Consider the following 21,060-nt stretch of genomic DNA (forward strand, 5'->3'; position numbering starts at 1 on the left):
AGCCCGGTTCATTAGCGGGCTGGGCTGGCCTGCTGCCCACCCTAAAATGAACTTGGAAATTTGATTGACAGTGATATGGCATTACACTTGGTATTCTGACTGCCAGTTATCTTAAGAAGGTATTGGTCCGTTTCAGGCTATAATGTTTTTCTCCATTAGAAGTCCTGTTTTATTAGTGAGCATCCTTTTGATTTAGTTATGTCTGTAAGATGCAAACTTTATATAATAATGGGTGTTAAGCCACAAGCTGTGTAACATGGGTATCGTAACCGTACTGGTATTGGATACTCCTGGGTACAGATCAACCAAGTCTCAAACATAACTTGGACATATATATATATATATACACACACACACACACGCGCACATGCATCCACACGTAGGCACCCATCTTTTTATAAATTTCCATGTCGTATCCCCGTTGTACCACTGTTGCACCATGTAACTGCACCTGTACTTGTGTGACATAGGTCATAAGTCTCTGACCAAGTTGGACTGTTTAGGACCGACTTAAATAAGGCAAGTCCTAGACCTTGCTCATGGTGAAGTTCATATGGGCTTAGATCTAGGGTGGCCAGTGTTCATTGTGTTGTTAGACTAGCTCAGATTTGGGTGCTTGGGCTTGTTGGACCCATTGACCTCATTCTTTTCCCTTTTGTATATGTATTTTATTGTGAATTGCATTTCAGTACTGTGTTGTCCTAAGCTAAGTGTCATTTTTGCTGAATTTGTCCTTAGAGAAAAATATTGTTACTCACAAGATATAGGTAACTCTAGATGTCACCTTTGTTAGAAAATAATATATATATATATATATACACTCTTCATAATACAAGAGTATATATACGTATATTCTTGTATTTTTGTTTTTTTCTTCATAATACAAGCTGTATGTACTTTTAAGTGGTGCCTACCACACAAACAGGGAAATGAACTAGAGCTGGGCATCAGCCCAGTAGGCCCATGATTGGGCCAGGCCTGGGCCTTAATTTTAGACCCAACCTCATCCTTATCTGGGATTTGGCCCGGCTCAGCCTGAAGCGGGCCGGCCGGACCCAGCCCGAATATATATATATATATATTTATGTTTATATAATTATATTTATAATATGTAGCTATATACAATATATATTTGTATATATCCAAGGGCTAGCCCAGCCCAATTAGGCCCATGGGCCTAACAGGCAGCAACAGGCTGGCCCAGCCCGGTTCATTAGCGGGCTGGGCCGGCCTGCTGCCCACCCTAAAATGAACTTGGAAATTTGATTGACAGTGATATGGCATTACACTTGGTATTCTGACTGCCAGTTATCTTAAGAAGGTATTGGTCCGTTTCAGGCTATAATGTTTTTCTCCATTAGAAGTCCTGTTTTATTAGTGAGCATCCTTTTGATTTAGTTATGTCTGTAAGATGCAAACTTTATATAATAATGGGTGTTAAGCCACAAGCTGTGTAACATGGGTATCGTAACCGTACTGGTATTGGATACTCCTGGGTACAGATCAACCAAGTCTCAAACATAACTCGGACATATATATATATATACACACACACACACACGCACATGCATCCACACGTAGGCACCCATCTTTTTATAAATTTCCATGTCGTATCCCCGTTGTACCAGTGTTGCACCATGTAACTGCACCTGTACTTGTGTGACATAGGTCATAAGTCTCTGACCAAGTTGGACTGTTTAGGACCGACTTAAATAAGGCAAGTCCTAGACCTTGCTCATGGTGAAGTTCATATGGGCTTAGATCTAGGGTGGCCAGTGTTCATTGTGTTGTTAGACTAGCTCAGATTTGGGTGCTTGGGCTTGTTGGACCCATTGACCTCATTCTTTTCCCTTTTGTATATGTATTTTATTGTGAATTGCATTTCAGTACTGTGTTGTCCTAAGCTAAGTGTCATTTTTGCTGAATTTGTCCTTAGAGAAAAATATTGTTACTCACAAGATATAGGTAACTCTAGATGTCACCTTTGTTAGAAAATAATATATATATATATACACTCTTCATAATACAAGAGTATATATACGTATATTCTTGTATTTTTGTTTTTATCTTCTGTAATTTTCTTTTTTTTTCTTCTTTTTTTGTACTTTTTAGTAGCTGACTGTGTACAGTGTACAACAGTCAGCTACTGACTGTTGTACACAGTCTGACTCTGTACACAAAGAGTCGTTGGGCGGAAGCTTTTCTTTTTTTTTCTTCTTTTTGTACTTTTTCTGTACACAGTCAGTAGCTGACTGCACAGTCGTCGTTAGGCTGAAGCCCAACAACTCTAATAAGAGAAGTTGGGAACTGCCCAACGTCTCTTCATTAGCTGTTTTACTGTATAAATAAGGGTGTTTTAAACCCATTGGATGTGTAATAGTTGAAGGGGTTTGTGTCCCCTTATGCTTATCAATATAGTGCATTTGAAGCACTTCTCTTCTTTCTGTGGTGTAAAGCATTTGAATGTTATTTTGTGCTGTCATATATTTTGAGTGTTTAAAGTATCAAGTTATTCGAAACTTGATTGTGTGAAATGCAAATTTACATGGTATCAAAGCTTGGTGCATGATCAAACGTGCATTGGTGGTCTGCCTCGAAAAATGTGCTTATTCTCCGTAGTGGTGGTGATCCTTCTCTTCTAATTCACCTTGGGTGAATTTTTTCTACACAATACAAGCAACTCCAACTTTATTCTGCCATTCAAACTTGAAGGAAGCAACTACAACATTTGGGTGAGACACTTGGAGACATTTATCAAGGGTCAAGGTTTGTGGGGATTCGTAAGAGGTACTATTCTTGAACCTACTCCCAAAATTACATTAGGTGAAAATGGGATTGAGACTAGTCTTGACGAAAGAGACAAAGCCATGGAAGAATACTATAAGAAATTGGATGAATGAGAAATGAAAAACGAAAAAATTCTTTCATGGATGCTAAGTGGAGTGAAAATAAAAATTGCCTCAAATCTATTGTGCTACAAAAAGGCTAATGAAGCATGGGAATATCTTAGAGGTATGTTTACCGAAAAAGATATATCTCACAAGTGTTATCTCCAAGAAAAGGTTAAAAATATCAAACAAGGAGATAAAAATGTAAGATATTACTTTATGGAGTTATCTTCCATATGGACCCAACTTGCCCAATTTGAACCCAAATGGGAAGGTAAGTGTATAGAAATGCGAAGAGTTCAAGTTGAAGAAGATAGACTCTTTGCTTTTCTCTATGGTTTGAGACCCGAGTTTGAATAAACAAGGGCCGCCTTACTGTAATCTTCGTCACCTCCTCCTATTCATGAGATTCTCACTAAGCTTAGTGGAGAAGAAACTAGGTTAAATATGAGTAAAAATGTTAGTGTGCTTGCTACTTCTAGCAATGGCTCAGAAGATGATTGCGCACTTGCCCCATCTAAACCAAGACATTACATCAAGCCATACAAACCTCCTCATTTTAGTAAGAATAGAAGAGAATAAAAAATCATTTGCCATAACTGTAATGAATCAGGTCATATTAGTCCTCAATGTCCTAGATACAAATATAGGCCTCAAGAAAAACGTGTTACCGCTCCACCATCAAAACAAGATGAGGATACTCTGAATCTCAAATACCTCACCAAATCATTCTCTCAACTAAGAGATGCATTGCAATCATTACTCAAAGGATCTACCTCAGGAGCGACCATTGCATCCTCTTCTACTCCTGATATGTGCTCTTGGCTTCTTGATTCAGGAGCTTCTTTTCATATGACCCCACATAAGTCTATATTATCCGAATGTCAACATAATTCAAATGCATCCTTTGTTTCCACTGTCGATGGCACTGCCTTGGAAATAAAGGGTGTTGGAATTTTTAAAAATGATTTGACAAAACATAACATTTTTTATCCTAAAAATAAGACTTATACAAAAACTTCATCTTAACCTACTTTCAGTTTCTCAAATCTCGGATCATGGATATGATGCCATTTTCTCATCAAGTAAATGTTGGGTGCGTGATCACCAGTCCGGGAAATTGATTGGGGAAGGTTCTAAACAAGGAGATCTCTATTACATGGATTTTCTTTGTATTTCAAAGGAATCTTTTTGTAACACTGCTCAAACAAAAGATATATGGACTTGGCATCATAGACTTGGGCATCCAAATATAGGGAAATTAAATTTTGTACCTGTTACAAAGAATCTTTATAAAGATAATTTTGAATGTAAAGAATGTTTACTTGGTAAAATGACAACCTTGCCTTATGGTCAAAAAACTTTTTATTCTTCAATGCCTTTTGAATTAGTTCATTCGGATGTGTGGGGTTTACTTTCTGAAGTTTAAGTCCGATGTATTCGCAATTTTCAAAACATTTCATAACATGATTAAAAATCAATTTGAAAGCAAACTCAAAATCCTCAGACTCTGGAGGAGAATATTTGTCAAATGAATTTAAACAATCTTTAGAAAATGCGGGAATCTTACGTCAAAGATCGTGTCCTAGAACTCCACAACAAAACAAATTTGAGAAAGAAAACACAGACACATTATGGAAACTACAATGACTCTTCTTATTGCTAAAAATGTTTCAAAAAATCTTTGGGCTGAAGTTGCATTAACTTCAGTATATCTTATAAATAGGATGCCCTCAAAAACATTGTCCAATGAAATTTTCTTTGAAAAATTATTCAAATATCAATCTGACTATTAAAGACTGAGGATCTTTGGTTGTAAATGTTATGTTTTAAATGATAAAGGAGATAAACTATCTTCTAAAGCTATCCCCTGTGCGTTCATTGGTTACTCTGAAACACAAAAAAAGATTTAAATGCTACGATATAAAAAATGATAAGCTTCTTGTCTCAAGAAATATTAATTTTGTTGAAAATAAAAGTGGATTTGAAGGAAACATATCACAAGACATAAATTCTGATTATTCTTTCTTATTTAAACTCTTGTCTAATGATGAAAATAATTATGTAGATTCTCCTATTAAAAATAGAACAACAGTTGAACCAATAGTATACACTAGAAGAAATCAAAATGCAACCAATGAAAGTGTAAATCAAAGTAGCCATAAAGCATTAGAAATTCCTTCAGAACAAACTACCATTTGTAGATCCGAATGAATATCAAGAATTCGAAACAAATTTGTGTCTTATGACTCATTTTCTCCTAAACATAGAGCATGTCTTATAACTATTCATTCATATTTTGAACCCTCATGTTACAATAAAGCAAAAAATTTACCCGAATGAATAAAAGCTATGCTTATAGAATTAGATGCTCTTAAAGAAGCTAACACTTGGAAAATTATAAATTTATCCATTGGAAAGAAGACCATAGGATGCAGATGGGTTTTTAAAGTAAAAACCAAAAGTGATTGATCATTGGAAAGGCATAAAGCAAGACTAGTTGCCAAAGGATATTCTCAAGAATATAGAGTGGATTAAGAAGAAACTTTTGCTCACGTTGCTAGGATGACCACTATTCGAATGCTTGTAGCTATTTCAACTATTAAAAATTGGAATATATTTTAAATGAATGTTAAAAATGTTTTTTTGAATGAGAATCTTAATGAGGAAGTATACATGGATGTTCCACCTGGACTAATAATTCCTTCAGGTAAAGTACTTAAATTAAAAAAGGCACTGGTTTGATATGTTTAACAATGTCAGTACAAGATATGGTTTTAAACCATGCTATACTTATACAACGTTATTTATCAAGGTAGTGACAAAGAAGGAATCAAGAAAGTAAAACAGTTTTTGAAAAATTCTTTTGAAATGACAGATCTTGGGTTCATAACATACTTTCTTGGTATAGAAGTATCCTACTCTTACAGTGGGTACATATTGTCACAAACCAAGTTTGCTTCAGATATTATTGACAGGTCAAGACTATCAGATGATAAAATTGTTGACACCCCAGAGACTATTGGAATGAAGATACGAGCCGATGATGGAGTTTCTTTAGAAAATCCAACTCCCTTCAGACAACTTGTGGGATCTCTTATGTATTTAAGTATTACAAGACCAGACATAGCTCATGCTGTACATATAGCCAGTCAATTTCAACACGTTTCAACATCAGCTCATATGAGTGCAATCACGAGAATTATCAAATACATTAGAGGCACAATAAATAAGGGAGTTTTTCTATCATCTTCTTCCTCCTTAGATCTTATTGCATACTCTGATGCTGATTGGGAGGGGATCCAAATAATAGGCGCTCAACAACTAGTTTTTGTGTATTTCTAGGTGAATCTTTGATTTCATGGAGGTGCAAGAAACAACAAAAAATGTCACTATCATCCACAGAATCTGAATATAGAGCAATGACGACTACTACCATGGAGATCGTGTAGCTCAAATAACTCATTTCAGATATGAGAATTCATCTTCAGAATCCTACAAGATTATGTTGTGACAACGAGAACTCCATATAGATTGCTCGAAATCATACGTTTCATGAAAGAACTAAGCATATAGAGATGAATTGCCATTTTGTACGTGAAGAATATTTAAAGAAGACTATTGATCTTCCCTACGTGATATCTTAATATCAACTTGCAGATTTCTTTACCAAGGCACTGTGCTCACCAAGATTCAATTTTTTACTAAACAAACTTTCGGTGATTTCACCATAAGTTTTAAGGAGACTGTTAGAAAACAATACATATATGTATATACTTGAATACATATATATACATATATACTTGAATATATATATATATATATACATACATACATACTCTTCGTAATACAAGAGTATATATATGTATAAATATATGTATATATTATAAATACATATTTAAGGTATATACATATATTCTTGTATTTTTGTTTTTATCTTATGTAATTTCCTTTTTTTTGGACTTTTTCTGTACACAGTCAGGCTGACTGTGTACAGTGTACAACAGTCAGTAGAAAAGGTACAAAAAGAAAAAAAAAAGAAAAGCTTCAGCCTAACGACTCTTTGTGTACAAAGTCACTGTGTACAACAGTCAGTAGCTGACTGCACAGTCGTCGTTTGGCTGAAGCCCAACAGCTCTAATAAGAGAAGTTGGGAACAGCCCAATGTCTCTTCATTAGCTGTTTTACTGTATAAATAAGGGTGTTTTAAACCCATTGGATGTGTAATAGTTGAAGGGGTTTTTGTCCCCTTATGCTTATCAATATAGTGCATTTGAAGCACTTCTCTTCTTTGTGGTGTAAAGCATATGAATGCTATTTTGTGCTGTCATATATTTTGAGTGTTTAAAGTATAAGTTATTCGAAACTTGATTGTGTGTAAGGCAAATTCACAACCTTGTGATGGATTAATAGAGTGTGTGAAGATTAATATCTCTTAGTAAATTAAAAACCACATGAATTTCTATCCATTACAGAAAAAGCCACATGTATTTTCAATTAGCATGTGCTTTGGCTGTTTTTCTGTGTAGAGGACAAACAAATTTTAGAAAAATATAGAGATCATGAGGCCAACCTTTGCTGTATCCTTATCGGCCCAATTAGAAATATAATTTACTGATTCAAGATATGTAATTAACAATAGAAATGAGTCTATTTAAATACTTCATGCATTGTTTGGAATCTTTTGCTGCTGTTCTATGAAAAAAATCATATCGTATTTGACATAATGATCTTGTTGGTGATATTTTCTTCCATTGAGATACTATTTTACTATTACAGGTTCTCTTTCATGTTTTCTTATCCTAGTTAGTTTCATGTTTTCCTATGCTTAAACCAAGTGCTTTGATTTTTTGCTTTCAGTGGCCTCAAGTTGACAACCGTCTTTGTCTTCTACCTTTTCTTACTTGAAAGACGCAAATAAGTCTTTTTTATTAGGAGTCAATATCTCTTTGAACACATGGATGGACCAGTCCTGATCACACCAGAGTACATACTTCATGAGGAGAAGGATGAGAAATGGATTCTCATATCATCCATTCATATGGGAAATCTGGAGTATGTTACATGAATTAAGAGAGAACAAATACTTGTTGCATACATAACATCTATCATCTCTTAAGAGGTTCTCATTGGAATTATGAACTGCACAACAATATAATTATAGGGCCAGTTCATTGGACCTATTCTCAAATTTCAGAGTCTAGAGTTATCTATTTGAAGAGAGAATTTCAGAACCTTAAGGCTTGGCATGATTAGACATGAGTGAAAGAACTCTCGATATTTGGGAATCGGCTGTTTCTTTTCTCTCTTAGCAGCTGCAGTAATGCTACATTACCCTTAATAGGGTTACAATAACCTTACAAGGGCAAAAATGCCCCTCATTAGTAACACATGTTACATTAAAATACAAATGAGACGAAACACGTGATTGGATATGGATCATTTATCGGATCCATATCCAATCCATACTTCACATTCTAATACCCTCCCTCAAGTTGTGCATGGGCTTGAACCATGTGCAACTTGTTCTTCAGATACCAGAAGCGGTGACTTGTGAGACCTTTTGTAAATATATCGGCAACTTGGTCTTCTGAAGGCACATAAACTGGTTCAATCTCTTTGTCGGCTATCTTTTGTCTAATGAAGTGTTGATCAATCTCAATATGCTTAGTCCGACTGTGATGAATATGATTGAATGCAATTTGTATAGCACTTCTATTATCACACATAAGTGTTGAGTTTGAGATATGCTCTCCCATTTCTGTAAGTAGATGCCTAATCCAAGTCACTTCTGCTGTGGCAGCTGCAATAGATCTATACTCTGCCTCTGTGCTAGACCTTGCCACAACCTTCTGTTTTCTGCTACTCCATGAGACAAGATTTCTCCCAATGAAGACACAGTATCCTGAAACAGACCTTCTCTCATCTGGATCCCCTGCCCAGTCTGCATCTGTATAGGCCAGTATGTCATGTTTTGGTGTCTTCCATGAAGATTGAATATATGTGAGTCCATCACCCACCGTTCCTTTTAGATAGCGAAGGATGCGTTTGACAACATCCATGTGACCAGTCTTTGGTTCATGCATAAATTGAGATACTTGATTAACAAAATATACAATGTCTGGTCTAGTAAAGGTAAGGTATTGTAGCATACCCACTAAACTGCGATACTTGACTGCATCAGGATATAACTCACCATCACAAATACTGAGCCTTTGGTTGACAACACTGGGTGTGGATAGAGGTTTACAATCTGTCATTCCTGCTTTAGCCAGAAGATCAAGAGTATATTTATGTTGAGTTAATGACATTCTTTCATCTTGTTTGTCTACCTCTACACCAAGAAAATATCTCAGCTCCCCAAGGTCTTTCATTTTGAATCGCATACTCAACAAAACTTTAATTCGTTGAATGTGGTCTGGAGCATTACCAGTGATAATAATATCATCAACATATATGAGTAAGAAAACCATAGTGGTACCGTCCCTATATATAAACAGAGAATGATCAAGTTGAGAACGAAAGAAACCATGTTTCTGGATTTCTAAGGAAAAGCTTTCAAACCATGACCTAGAAGCTTGCTTCAGTCCATACAAAGCTCTGGTTAATTTGCATACATATTCTTTTGGGTCTCCCTCTGCATAACCTTGAGGCTGCTCCATGTAGACCTCTTCCTTTAAGTCCCCATGAAGGAATGCATTCTTAACATCAAGCTGACTAAGGATCCATCCATGTTCAATCGCCAAGCCAAGTATAATGCGAATAGTTCCCATTTTTACCACTAGACTGAATGTCTCATCATAATCTTGACCATACTCTTGAGTGAAACCTTTGGCTACAAGACGCGCCTTGTACAGTTCAATGCTACCATCCGGTTTATATTTAATTTTATAAACCCATTTGGAACCAACAACATTTTTATCTGGAGGGCGGCCAACTATCTCCCATGTTTGACACTCATGAAGTGCCTTGATCTCCTCATTTATCGCTTCAATCCATTTGTTGGATTGGATAGCTTGATGAAAACCAAGAGGTTCATCGTGTTTTTCAATCTGGGATAGAAAAATCTGAAAGTCCATAGAAAAGTTGTCATAACTAACCCACTTTTCAATAAGATGCCTTATCCTGCCTGATCTTCTTGATGCTTCTCTGTTATTAGATAATGCAATGTGTTCTTCAGCAGGTACATTCGTTTGCTCTCTAGATCTCCTGGTATACACATTACCTTTGTATCTCAGACACTCTACTTGTGATGTATCATCTGAAACTGTCTCACCATGTATGTTTTCAAGAGTCAAAATAGTATGCTCAGCAACATGTGAAATAAGTTCAGCACTAAGCCACGGGTCATACCAATTAGCAACTGCACCAATATGTTCACAATTTACGTCTGCTTCTTTTCCCAGAAAACTATTTTCATCAAAAACAACATTTCTGGAAATTCTAATCTTCTTATTGGCAGGATCATAACACCTGTACCCCTTATGTTCATCTGCATAACCTACAAATTGGCATATAGAGGCTTTGTCCTGAAATTTAGTCCTCATGGATTTGTCAATATGTACATAACATGTGCATCCAAAAACTCGTAGCTCATTATAATCGGAATGTGCACCAAAGAACATAATAGGGAGATTGATTTTCAAGAATAAGCATAGGCAGACGATTTATCACATGAGTGGCAGTGTGAAAAGCTTCAGTCCAAAGTGCAATGGGTAAATTACTCCCATGCATCATACTCATTGCACTTTCCACAATATGTCTGTGTTTACGTTCAGCAATTCCATTTTGTTGTGGAGTGTACGAGCAAGAAACTCTACGATGCATCCCATTATCTTGGAGAAAATCTAAAAATTCTTTGGAGCACTCACCACCTCCATCACATTGAAGAATTTGGATTTTTTGAGAGAATTGATTTTTAACATAGGCATGAAAATGACGAAAAATGAAAAAAACTTCTGATTTGTGTTTCATAAAGAATATCCAGGTAAAACGAGAGAAACTGTCAATAAAAGATACATAATATTTACTCCCAGAAGAGGAGGGATTAGGTGCTGGGCTCCAAACATCTGAACATATTATCTCAAAAGGCATGGAAGCTCTTTTATTTATTTGATGAAAAGGGAGTACATGACTTTTGCAGACCTGACAACTGGGACACATTAAATCCTTCAATGAGGGTGAAACAGACTCTGAAAGAAAACCATTGGACGTTAACTTTTCAATAAAGACTTTACTACAATGACCAAGACGAGAATGCCAGAGATCTGACTTATTACATTTGGATGTACTTAGGACGCTTTTAGAAATGAGATCGGACTTGGGCTTCAGAACACTGGAGGCTGGATCTTCATTAAGGACATACATGTCTCCACGTCGCTCTCCTTTAGCGAACATCTTCTTCGTTTGAAGATCCTTGACAAAGACAGAAGTAGGAGTAAATTCCACAGAAGAATTGATAGAATCAACAAGTTTAGAAACAGATACAATATTTTTCTTTATATTCGGTGCATGAACGACATCAGATAAAGGGATAGATGACTCAGACAAAGGAATGAGGACATTGCCTATGTTTGAAATAGGGTGGTGAGTCCCATCTCCGGTTACAATATTAGATTTACCAACATAGGGAGTCAAAGTAGAGAACTTACCTGCATTGCCAGTGACATGGGTTGCTGCTCCAGAGTCAACATACCATATTCCATCATCATTCTGTTTCAGATTCAAGTTGGCCATAGCAGATAGTAGAAGATCCTTAGCATCATCACTGAACCGAAATGTACCTGTAGTTCCTGTACCAACATTTCTATTGTTTTGCATTCTATTCCGATTTTGTGGGTTGAACCAACAGTTGGCCTTGATATGACCTCGTTTGTTACACTGATAGCATGTGGGAACATTCTTTGAAAGACTGACATTGGAAGTTGGTGTAGGTAGTAACCCGCATCCACCTTGGATTGGATTTCCCTTGCCTCTGCCACGTCCTCCTCGTGCACGATCAGCTATCACCCCTGTGGCAAGGACCTCATGCGTAGATGATTGTCCTGTTGAAGCTTCAAACATGCTTTTCAGTGTCATCTCATACTGAAAAAGTTTGGCGCGTAATTCCTCAAAAGAGAGCAACGTAGGCAAGCATAATAAGGATGTAACAAGAACATGATATTCCGATCCCAAGGCATTCAATGTTTGTTGCACCTTTTCTTTATCTGAGACTGGACATCCAACCATGGCTAATTGATCTGTGATGCTTTTGACTTGATTTAAGAATTCAACAATGCTCATTCCACCCTTTCTTAACATCTGAAATTCGCGTTTAAAAAACAACACTTTAGCCTCTGATATTTGAGAATAGGTCTGAGCTAAAGCACCCCACAAAATGAGGGGCATTTTTGTCTTTTCCAAGTCAAATAGTTGTTGGTAGTTAACTTTTCTGAAACTAACTGCCCCAGGAAACTGGAAGAGAGACCTGAATTACCCGAAGGATCCATTGATAGATTGTTTGACAACAGAAAGAAACTGGTGGCTGAGACAGAAAATAAGGACTGACAAATAATTAAAACAAAGCCAAAATAAGAAGGTGTGTCAGACAGATTTGAGGACTGAAGGGGTGCAAATACCAATGGGGACTGATAGTAGATCTGAAAATATTTCCAGATCTGCGAATGTCAGATTGATAACTAAAGGTTGTGACAAAGACAGAATAGCAGATCTGAATGGATTTCAGATCTGCGAGGATTCCACGAGAGACACGATAATAATTTCAGATCTGTCGCAACTTTCAGATTTGCGACAGAGAAAGGGACACGATTATAAATCTGAAGTTATTTCAAATTTACGATAATACCAGACCTGCAAAATAATAGAAGGAAAGAGATAGGTGCAGAAAAGAAAAGGGAAAGAAATAGGTGCAGAAAAGAGGGATACCAACTTTCACGCTGAAAAGAAAAGAAGGCAGATTCACGTAGAAGAGTTGGAGCAACATTCACGCAGAGAAGACTGGGGTTGAGCAACCTTTTTCAGACTGGGTTTGGGCAGCTTTTTTCAGCAGAAAAGAAGGTTAGCTGTTCACGCAGATTCACGCAGAAGAGTTGGAGCATTCACGCAGAGGATACTGGGGTTGGGCACCTTCACGCAGAGACTGGAGTACCTTCACGCAAAGGAGACTGGGGTTGGGCAGCCTTTTCAGCAGCCTTTTTCAGCAGCCTTTTTTAGCAGGAAACAACAGAGGATACACGCAGAAGACTGGGGTTGGGCAGCCTTTTCAGCAGCCTTTTTTTTGTGCAACCTTTTTCAGTAGCCTTTTTAAGCAGGAAACAACAGATCACCTTCACGCAGAGGAGACTGGGTTGGAGCAGCCTTTTTCAGCAGGAAACACGCAGAGGAGACACGCAGAACCTTCTTGCTCTGATACCATGAAAGAACTCTCGATATTTGGGAATCGGCTGCTTCTTTTCTCTCTTAGCAGCTGCAGTAATGCTACATTACCCTTAATAGGGTTACAATAACCTTACAAGGACAAAAATGCCCCTCATTAGTAACACATGTTACATTAAAATACAAATGAGACAAAACACGTGATTGGATATGGATCATTTATCGGATCCATATCCAATCCATACTTCACATTCTAATAATGAGGTCTCTGGGAAAGATAATGTGCAATTAACTTATGATATGCTTCCAACCTTAGTCGTCAAAGGCGCTAGGCGGAGAGCCCCTAAAAAGATTAGGCGTGGCCTAGGCGGACTAGCCGGTACCCAATTAAAAAAATAAAAAAATAAAAAAATACACAAAATATGTAAACACAATTCTAAAATCAATAACAAACATGTATACAACATAAAATCAATCAACAATAAGCAATAGACAAAACACATGTCATCGATAAAACAATTATATTAAATAATCTGCTCAAAAAATTTTAAAATAAATGAACAATTGAATAAACAAACCATACAACTAACAATGTAAATGAAAAATCTGCAAAAAATAAAATCATGTATACAAAAAAATTAACAACAATAGACATAAAATAAGCAATAGACAAATAAGAAGAAGAAATGAATAGAAAAAATAAACAAACCATGCAATTGATAACCTGCAATTTTTTTTTAGGAATAAATGAACAATTAAATAAACAAGCCAGACAACTAACAATGTGAATAAACAATATACAAAAAATAAAATCATGTATACAAAAAAATTAACTACAATAGACATAAAATAAGCAATAGACAAATACGAAGAAATGAACAATTGAATAAGCAAACCATGCAATTGAGAACTGAGTCAACTGACAATGTAAATAAAAGACAACTACATAATTTAAATACACATATATGGCTTAATATTGGCTACTAATGAAGGTACATAATTGATGAGTAGAAATCACTTTTTTCTTGAAAAAATTGTATTTAACCCCATATATATAAAAATGAAACACAAACACAAAATATATGTATTATACATATTATAATAACTGAAACACAGAATATATAATATATAACTGAAATAAAAATGATTATGATATGTTAATATATATAATTATATATATTTACACAAAACACATACACACACAATATATATATATATATATGTGAACTGTGAAAAAGAATAGTGAATTACACACATACATATATAACTCAGAAATATAACTCGCAAACATAACTCGCAAACATAACTCTGAAACAGTCAATCAGAAATATAACTCACAAAACATAACTCAGAAAAATCAACCAGAAATATAACTTAGAACATATTATATATAAATTATATTACATACCCAAATATATATAAATGAAACACACAAACATGAAATATATATTATAATAACTGAAATACAATAAAAAAAGGAAAAGAGAAGGAAAAACAAGAAGAAAAAGAAAAAAGGAAAAACAGGAAGAAGAAAAAAAAGAAAAGGGAAGGAAAAACTGAAAGAAGAAGAAAAAAGGGAAAAAGAAAAGAGAAGAAAAAGGGCGGGGGGGGGGGGGAAGAGAAGAAGAAAACCCAGAGCGAGAGCCCGAGAGAGAGAGAGAGAGAGAGAGAGAGAGAGAGAGAGAGAGAGAGAGAGAGAGAGAGAGAGGAGCGTACGACGTACTGTTTGTTCTTCTTGCGGCAAGAAACTGAGAGAGAGAGAGAGCGAAAAGGGAAAGGTCTGCGCCGTTCCCCTTTTTATACCACCATGTGGGCAACAAAAAAATGGGACAAAACTAAGCTTTAAGCTTTGGCGGTCCCAGCCCAGGCTGTAAAATAGGGACCCACCACCCAGGTGGTGGGGCTATGCCTAGACGCCGCTTTTGGCAACAAAGCTTACAACTGGGGTCGCTTGTGGATGAAGTTGTGTAAACTATTTTTAAGAGGCAATGGACGGGCAATAAATCAAGGTGGTCGCGGTATTAAATCTGAATAACAATGCAGTATGGTAGATAGATTTTGAGGTGGCTAACCACATCACATGTGATAATAATTTCTCTAACTTGATCCCATATCATGGTAGAAATAATGTCATTATTGGAGATGGAGCCTTCGCTGCTGTCGCATGCATTGAGAAAATTTAGTCTCTAATGAACAAGATACAACATACCACAAAAGGCAAACACCAAACACAAACAAGGGAGGAGAGAACTTAAAATAATAATGAATCTATTATTAAAATGCTTGAAAAAACATTAAAGAGAGAAGGGTAGAAGATCCCTTTATATACACCTCAAGAGGGGCCAAGGGGAGCTCCCAAAAGAGTCGTTGGGAGCTCCCCAATGGTCACATTTGTGACCGTTGGGGAGAGTCCCAACGACTCTTAAGCGAATCCCCTTTTTACCGCTTTAATTAATAAAAAAACAAGAAAGTCAAAAAATATAAAAATACAAAAAATGTCCCTAATGGACATGTCTATTTATAAATAATATGAAAAGACCAAATTTCCCCTAGTGGGCATTACAATATATATATATATATATATATATATATATATATATATATATATATATATATATATATATATATATATATATTAACACCTTCCCTTAAACTGACGGTGAGATCACCGAGAGTTTGCTTAGGAGAAAGTAGAAACAGGGTGATGGCAAGGTTTTGGTTAAAAAATCTGTGATCCGATACTCTGAAGTGACATATGGAGTTGAATGGTGCCTCGTAAAAATTTATTTTGAACATAATAACAGTCTATCTCGATGTGCTTTATTCGTTCATGAAAGATGTGATTGCTAGCAATATAGATAACACTCTTATTTTCGCAACACGACTTCGAAGGAATAGAGATAATGACTCCCATATCTTTGAGCAAACTTCTTAACTAGACAAGTTCAGTTGTTGTGTCCATCGCCCTATACTCAACTTTCGTGAAAGATAGACACCTTTTATTGTTTCTTATATCTCTAAGAGATTAATGATTCTCTAAGAAAAACACAATAACCCTTGGTAGAAATATGATCGTTGGGGTTACCACCATAATTAGAGTCAGTATAAGCAATTAAATTAGTTGATAAAGAAGATGATAAGAATGATCCTTTTGTTATGGATTCCTTTAAATATATGATAATTCGCATAACGGCCGCCATGTGAATAGTAGTAGGAGCATTTTGAAATTGACTTGCACTATAAACGACATGAGTAATATCTGGCCTGGTAATAGACAATATGTTAGTGATCCAATCAATTGACGATAAGGAGTGAGATCTTTTAAATGAGTTTCATTATCAAATCTCATCTTGGCGCTGATTACTTTTGGAGTTTGTCTACTTTCTTTTCATCAGTTAAGCCAAACTTAGCAATAATATCTTATGCAAGCTTCATTTGAGACAAAACATATCCCCGAGGAGATTATGCAACTTCAATCCCTAAAAAATACCTTAGAAATCCAAGGTCAAACATATCAAAATTGGTTTTGAAAACATTTTTAATAAACTCGAGTTTAAATGATCTCTTCTTCATTGCTCTCTCTTCATATATAAAGGTAAGGATAGAACTACATTACTTCTTATATATGTTGATGATATTATTATCACGAGTTGCAAGAAACATATCGAGGAGTTTAAAAATTTCTTAAGCATCTCCTCAAGAAAAAAAGGAAAAAAATCTCCTGGCTAGAAGATTTTAAATGAAAGACTTATGAAAACTTAAATATATCTTAAGAGTAGAGGTTGATAGGAGGAATGGCGAACTTGTGTTGATGCAACATCAATACACCATTAATTTATTAGCAAAGACGTGAACGAAAGAATGCAAGCCTTTGGTTACACCTAGTCCTATCCATCAAAGGTTGAGTGCAGATGATGAAAACTTGTCTGAAGATCCTACTAGATACAAAAGTATGGTAAGAATTTTAAGGTACTTATGGGGCACAAGTAATGACTTAGTTCAAAGGTGATCTCAAAATGTGGATATGCTAATTGTGATGGCATTGCTGATGCTGATCGGGTTGGAAACTTAGATGAAAGATCAATTTTACAGTATTGTGCATTAGTTGGTAGGAGATCAGTGTCATGCAGTAGTTGAAAACATAAAGTGGTAGCACGATTGACCACTGAGGCTGAATACACGTCAATGGCAGCTGAAATATTAGAGGTAACATTGATTAGACATTTGTTAAATTTTCATCCAAGATCATTATTGGTTTGTGATAAGCAGAATGCCATTAAAATTTCATTGAATCCTGTTCATCTTGGGAAGATCCGCATTTTATTAGACAAATTTTTTGAAGATTAGGAGATAAACACTAAATTTATTTTCTTTTCTTTTCTGTTGCTGTGTTTTATAATGTTAGGTGCTTATGTATCTTTTCTGCCCCCTTCTGTAATGATTAATAGCAGATTTTTAACCTAGGACAACTTAGGCATCCCCCCCCCAAGTGAACATTTAAAGTTTCTTATCAACGTTACCCTTTAGACCATAAGGGTTGAAATTGAGCAACGCATAAAATCTAAAACTCAAGAAGCACACCCCCCTCTCTTAAATGCTATGTCACATGGGTGCGGGGGTGTGGCAAAAATAATATATATATATATATATATATATATATATATATATATATATATATATATATATATATATATATAAAGTCCAAAAGTTAGACATAAACGACCCTGGGTGCATTGACTGCACACAGGGTCAGGTTGACCACACTGGGTGCCGCACCCGCGTCGCATCAACGCGGGTGCGACACCCAGTGTTAAAATACATGTAATTCATATATATATATATATTTATATACATATATGTCTAAAATACCCGATAGGGGTATTTTAGTCATTTCACAAGTACCCGATAGGGGTACTTGTTTTTCTTCTTTTATTTTCCTTTTTGTTTTTTGTATTTTATATTTTTTATTTTATGTTTTTTTGCTCACACAAAGGGCCCCCACCATGGATTCGATGGGGCCCCCAACGGTCACATTTGTGACCGTTGGGGGCTCCCAACGACTACATGGGGAGCCCCTAGGTGGCTCTCCTTTTAAGGCCTTTTGGCCACTCCCCCTCTCCTTCTTTTGTGTATAAATAGGGGTGAACCCCTCTTGTATTTTTCACTTATGAGAGCTCTCTCTCTTTTCAATAAGAGACATTTATATTTTTATGTTGTGTTGTCTCTTGTGGGTTTGGGTGTTAGCCCTTTTGTTTATTCATTAGTGGATGTTGTAAGTGCTTAATGCACTCTTTGCTTTTCCACATATTTCATTACATGGTATCAAAGCCTTGTTTATGCTCTTCTTCTTAATATAGCTAGTCGTGTAGCTATATTTTTTTCTTGTTGTATCTCTCTCCATTTACCCTCTTGTGAGTGATTGAAATGGAAGGAGAACAAAAGATTGATGTCTCCTTCAAGCTCAATGGCTCCAACTACATGATGTGGGCCGCCGCTATGGAGAACAACCTCAAAGGTAAAAAACTTTGGGGATACGTTATGGGCCCCATTCCGGAACCACAACTCCAACTAACTAAGATAGATGGTGATCAAGAAAAAGCTCTTGAAGGAATTGCCCGCATGAAGGCCATTGAAAATCACCAATCTAAAGTGAAAGATTGGGAAAGCAAGCATGCCAAGATTCTTGCTTTGTTCATGAACAATGTGGAGCTCAAGATTTGAGCCAACATTGCCAAGTTTCAGATGGCGAATGAAGCATGGTTCTTTATGAAAGGTATGTTTACTCAAAAAGACCTTGCTCGTCAATTCTTTCTTCAATAAAAAATCCGGACTATCAAGCAAGGAGAAATGAGTGTAAGGGATTACTTTAGCACTCTTGGTCCCCTATGGGATGAACTATCTTTACTAGAACCAAAATGGGTTTCTAGTGTGGATGTGGAATTAAGGAGAGAACAAATGGAAAAAAAGCACTTTTTCCAATTTTTACATGGGCTTAGGCCCGAATATGAACAAGTTAGATCTTCCCTCCTACATAGATCTAAGCCTCTTCCCTTGGAAGATGCCATAGTCGAAATATGCCAAGAAGAAACTCGTCTTGGCATGATTAAAGGAGGAGATGATGTCTTGGCCGTATCAAAACCCGACAACCATATGAAAGCTTGCAAACCTCCACATTTTGGAAGGCAAAATAATTATAATGGCAACTATAGAAAAGCCAGTTGCCATCATTGTCAAGAGCCGGGTCATATAAGACCTAATTGCCCTAAGTTGAATGAAGCACCTAAAAATAAGGTTGCTTCCGTTGAAGAAGCTACTCAAAAGAAAGAGGAAACCACCAAAGGGAAGGAATCTTTTTCTCTTGCTCAACTATCGGAAGCACTACAAACTCTACTCAAGATACCATCAACCTCGAGTGCCGCCATAGCTTCTTCCTCTCCTTCAGGTATGTCTTCTTGGATCCTTGACTCTGGAGCTTCCTTTCATATGACCCCACTTGAAAATGAGCTTTCCGATTTGTGTAATAATTATAAAAACTCCTATGTTTCAACTGCCGATGATACATGTTTACAAGTAAAAAGTTTTGAAACTTTAAACTTTTCAAAAGATTTCTTTGTGCCAAACGTGAGAGTTGTACCTCAACTTAATTTAAATCTCCTCTCTGTTGCTCAAATATGTGATCATGGATGTGAAATCTCCTTCTCAACTAAGGATTGCTCTATACAGGATCTCCGGTCCGGGAAGCAGATTGGGCAAGGCCATAGGAGGGGAGATACTCTATTACATGAGTAACTTGAAACTCCCCACTAACTCTTTTTGTAACCATGTCCAAGATAAAAATATTGAAATTTGGCATCAAAGACTTGGACATCCAAGTTTCTAAAAAATGTACTCCTTTCCATTTGAAAAGAAATTTTGTAATGAGAAACATTTTGTTTGCAAGAATTGTATTTTTGGCAAAATGAAATCTACTCCTTTTCCAAACCGATCTTTTGTGTCCAAAAGACCTTTTGAGTTAGTCCATTCGGACGTTTGGGGTCCTTCCCCGGTCATGTCTAAAGGAGGGTACTCCTATTACGTTACTTTCATTGATGACTACACTAGGTATGTACCTATTACGTTACTTTCATTGATGACTACACTAGGTATGTATGGATCTACTTTCTCAATTTAAAATCCGAAGTCTTTGACTTCTTCAAAAAATTTCATATGATAGTTAAAAATTAATTTTCAAGTAATATCTCTACTCTCAGATCCGATTCAGGTGGAGAATATTTATCAAATGAATTTCAAAATTATTTAGAAGTAAATGAAATTTGTCATCAAAGATCGTGTCCTAGGACTCCCCAACAAAACGGCTTGGTCGAAAGAAAGCATAGACACATCATGGAAACCACTAGGACACTCCTTATTTCCAAAGAAATTCCAAAGAGTTTTTGGGCCGAAGCGACCTTAACCTCAACTTACTTAATAAATAAAATGATATCTTCATCCTTACAAAATACATCTCCATATGAAAAACTATTTGAAAGAACACCCGATTTCAATAGATTAAGAATTTTTGGATGTAAATGTTTTGTCCTTACACATAAACAGGACAAATTATCTCCTAAAGCTATTGAATGTGTTTTCTTGGGATATGGAGAAAATCAAAAGGGTTTTAGATGTTTTGACTTGAAAAATAACAAACTCTATGTATCCAAAGATGTAACCTTTTTGGAAAATGAAAATGGTTTTATGAAAACTAAAGATATTGACGAAAGTGAATATGCTTTTTTATTTGATCTTCTATCTCAAGAAA

General features: G+C 36.1%; 1 protein-coding gene across 2 annotated transcripts in view; it reads left to right on the plus strand.

Annotated features, from left to right (window-relative positions):
* The window catches only part of LOC149817869 (ABC transporter D family member 1-like), an 82,732-nt gene that overhangs the window by 10,617 nt on the left and 51,055 nt on the right, over positions 1-21,060 (plus strand). The gene's annotated exons all lie outside the window — the stretch shown is intronic.

The sequence above is a fragment of the Nuphar pumila genome, chromosome 13 (assembly GCF_984573655.1).
Source record: "Nuphar pumila chromosome 13, dmNupPumi1.hap1.1, whole genome shotgun sequence".
Taxonomy (NCBI): domain Eukaryota; kingdom Viridiplantae; phylum Streptophyta; class Magnoliopsida; order Nymphaeales; family Nymphaeaceae; genus Nuphar; species Nuphar pumila.